The 4,148-nt window shown below is 40.0% G+C and overlaps 1 long non-coding RNA gene across 1 annotated transcript; it reads right to left on the minus strand.

Annotated features, from left to right (window-relative positions):
• Window positions 1-2,996: 2,996 nt before the first annotated feature.
• LOC115545862 (uncharacterized) lies at window positions 2,997-3,598 on the minus strand. The gene is made up of 2 exons (XR_003977149.1): window positions 3,496-3,598; window positions 2,997-3,326 (listed from the first exon to the last, which is right to left on the minus strand). It is a non-coding gene; the product is annotated as an uncharacterized LOC115545862 (long non-coding RNA).
• Window positions 3,599-4,148: the final 550 nt, after the last annotated feature.

The following is a 4,148-nucleotide window of genomic DNA, read 5'->3' on the forward strand; positions in this document are numbered from 1 at the left end:
ATCATAAAACATCACAAAAAAAACAGCTGGAATACAAAGAGTTTGCTTTGTATTCCAGCTGGCCTGTTATGAGCAAATTTCTATACGCTACTATAGATCCATTCCAAAACATGTTCCAAGTAGGCTATAGGACAACGCATAATGCATCCTGGAATGAGTGAAGCTTGCCTGCTGACACGTTAAAATGACTGTCACAACTGCAATGAGCAAAACCATTTGTACATAGTGTAGGCTACAGTAGCCTATTCGATATTGAATGAAGTAGGTTACTTTACACTCCCTGTCACTGTACAGAGTAGACAATATGATTGGCTTGTACAGCACCTTAAAAAACTCACTGTAGCCTATATTCATAGGCACACTCAGCCTCGCTTTCAATATAAAACGCACTCGCATTCTGTAAACACCATCAGTAAATAATAATATGAAAACAATATAAAATATCTTTCAACAAGAAAAAATAATTTGTTTACTTTAAATGGATAAAGGTCAACAAATGCGCAATTTTCAGCTGTCAGTAATGTGTTGTGATCACTTGTAGGCCTATTCCTCATAGCTCTCAGGCTGTGAGGAAATCAGCAGCCAGCGATCGCAGGTCTGCTCTGCATGTATTAACTGTGGCTAAACATCAACTGCACTGAAGTCATCATAACTTCATAAGTTCTCATTTTCAAATGATTATGAATACTATTATTGTTATTTGAAGCCGTGTCAGGTTGACTGTGGGTGGTGTAGTCCTCTGTGTCTGCTAGTGTCTATAATACAGTAATATTTTTGTCGACATTATCAAACGGAAGAACTTTTATTATGAAGAGCACAGGGCAATGAAGCACGCTAGCCAACAAGAGGACCCGCCCACTATGGAGGTAGATTTGTGTCTTTATTATGCAATCAAAAATAATAGGTTTGAGAGCAAAACTTTCCACACTGCAATCAAAAAAATTGGTTTGAGAGCAAAACTTTCCACATTGCAATCAAAAAATAGATTTGAGAGCAAAACTATCGACACTGCAATCAAAAAATGTTTTATTGCAAGATAAATTAATGTGATAAAAAAAATATTAATGAGAATCCAAAAGTTTTGTTTGCAAACCCAAAAGTTTTGTTTGCAAATCCAAAAGTTTTGTTTGCGAATCCAAAAGTTTTGTTTGCGAATCAAAAAGCTTTGCTTGCGAATCCTAAAGTTTTGCTTGCGAATCCAAAAGCTTTGCTTGCTGTTGAGCTGAATCTCGTGGGCGGGACCTACGCCAAAAGATGTAAGACACGTCTCTATTGGCCAGTCTCGATCGGAGTGACAGCTTGGCAACATCCACAGTTAGTAACGAGAGAGGGAGTTCTATTTCATGTAGGCTACGCCGTCTAGGCTTCGCCTTATGGGCTTGTCCCGTGCGCGCGCTTGCGTGCCCTGAAAATCCCGTAGGCCTCCCTGTCAGCCGACAAGGAGACCATGGCAGAGGAGAGCAGGGCGATGTTGTTGACCGCCGCCGCGGATTGAGAGGCACAAACGAACAGGCCGACAATCTGCTTCTGGAGGCGGTCGGGGGGCAGCGGCTTTTCGGATGTTCGCAAGCTGTCACTCCGATCGAGACTGGCCAATAGAGACGTGTCTTACATCTTTCGGCGTAGGTCCCGCCCACGAGATTCAGCTCAACAGCAAGCAAAGCTTTTGGATTCGCAAGCAAAACTTTAGGATTCGCAAACAAAGCTTTTTGATTCGCAAACAAAACTTTTGGATTCGCAAACAAAACTTTTGGATTTGCAAACAAAACTTTTGGGTTTGCAAACAAAACTTTTGGATTCCCATTAATATTTTTTTTATCACATTAATTTATCTTGCAATAATTTTTTTTTTGATTGCAGTGTCGATAGTTTTGCTCTCAAATCTATTTTTTGATTGCAGTGTGGAAAGTTTTGCTCTCAAACCTATTATTTTTGATTGCATAATAAAGACACAAATCTACCTCCATAGCCCACCGGCGGAAACCAGATATTGAGTGGTAAACTCGTTTTGGTAAGAAGAACCAAAAAACGAATAAACAAACTTAAATTTTGATTTTCGTTTTTTTGGACAAAACGAAAAAACGAAAAAACGGCTGGTTTTTGGTTTCTGCTTGTGTCAATTATTCCCAGAAAACAGAGTAATAAAACGTACCTTGCTCGTGGAAGGTTACCGCCCTCGACGGCTGTCCACGAGCCGGGCATATCAAACTGTTTATTGCCCTGCCTCTCGGTGATTAGTCCTTACTTATACCTCTCTCTCTCTCTCTCTCTCTCTCTCTCTCTCTCTCTCTCTCTCTCTCTCTCTCTCTCTCTCTCTCTCTCTCTCTTTTCAATATTTATCGTGAACGTGATATGTAAGCCTATAGGTTGTACTTTGGTACTTAGTGTGTCCAATTGGTTTAAGCTTAAGGTATACATAATATGGTATACTAATAATATATGGAGTTACTGGGTCACATGACATTGATGCCATTGAAAGCAATACAAATATTTATTTTTCAAATATTTAAGTATGAATTACATTAGCAATCAAATATGTGTGATACATGAACAATTTAGTAAAACATTTAAATCATAATTTCCACTAATACAAGCAATTCAGCACGAACGTGCATATATATTTTTCTAACCTCCATGTGACATAGAATAAATATATTGCCTGGGTTGAACCAAGCCTTTCGCCTGATTTGTTTCTAGGTCTGACATACAAAAACTATAACATACTTCTGCAAATTGACATTTATTTTCTCGTACTTTTTGTTTGTTTTGCAATAACTATTCAATTGCCTTGTCCAAAACAGAAACGGCATCACGTAGGCTATAGGGTCATTCCTTTCAACTGTGCTACACGTATATGCCTTATTGTTTATCAATTGGTATTTATGATGTGACAATTGTTAAATGTAACAATAACTGGTAGTATCCGTAAAACAATAGGTTTATTAGGAACCTCACTGTAGGCCTACCAACAGCGTTATATTGTTTTTTCTTTTTCGTCCGACAAATGTAATAAATGTAAGTGGTTCTGGATAAAAGCATCTGCTTAAGGCCCTAAATGTAATCTAGATGCAAACATAGTCTCCAGATAATGAACAGAATGTCATTATCTGGAGATTCATTAGTGAATCTGGCCCCAGGTTTCTAGAGTGCATGCAGACCCACTGATCAGAGGAAATACAGTGCAGCGGTAGACAACAGCAGAAGGATGAAGCTTGATCCAATGCTATTGCTGGAATTTGCAAAGTTACACAAATCGCCTTTGCAGCAACCGCTCCCTGGCAGGAGACACAGAGGACTGAATTGACATCCCTTGATCAAGGTATCCCCTGCAAAACAAGATAGAATTATTCATATTTTTTATACTGGCCATTTCAGTATCCATATGGTAATACAGTAATGTTACAACTTATGATCTTAAGAACATAAATCAGGTGTATTATAAATACTTCTAGGGTCGCCTCAGAAAAAAATGTTTGAAGAAAAAAGAAAAGTTACCAAGGCCAGTGGTGAAACAGCGATCCATGGATGAGGGACATTCAACGGGTTTAAAGCAGGAGAGGTAGTCTCCAGAGACACACTCGAAGCATCTTAATCCCCCCCCCCCAACAGAAAAGAACAAGTCACCCCGGTCACCTGGGTGCTCGTCGTCTTTGATCCATTCATCGACAACGATGAATCCCTATTTGCTTTGTCGCTCTGTGTTCTTCGTCACCTGACTTCCTCCAGCCTTTCTGCCGGAGTTCTGCCAATGTAGAGGACGCCCTGTCAAAAAAATGTATATAATTGGATCTGGAAATCAAAACTGTTTTTCCACCATAATCTGAACCATTAGGTCTTGCAGGCAACACTTCTGAGGGGCTTTGTCCAAATGACAGTCCATTTGGGAAAACTTTTTTTCTCTATGGGCTAGAACTACAAATCTTGGATATGTCGTTCTCGGGGCCCCGGGAAATGTGTGTAAACATTTTAGCATCCCTAGCTATCTCGAAAAGGCCGGAAAAGGGGCGTGACCTCCAACAGCACAGTCAATATGCATAAGCCAGAGGTTAGTTTCTAGGCCCCATTTTTTGCGGGATGGAGGTGTACATTTGTGGCTTAATGTGTGTAGACACAGCTGGCCTGTGGCCACGTCTTTGAAGTCTGGGGTC

This window comes from Gadus morhua, chromosome 6, assembly GCF_902167405.1.
Source record: "Gadus morhua chromosome 6, gadMor3.0, whole genome shotgun sequence".
Taxonomy (NCBI): domain Eukaryota; kingdom Metazoa; phylum Chordata; class Actinopteri; order Gadiformes; family Gadidae; genus Gadus; species Gadus morhua.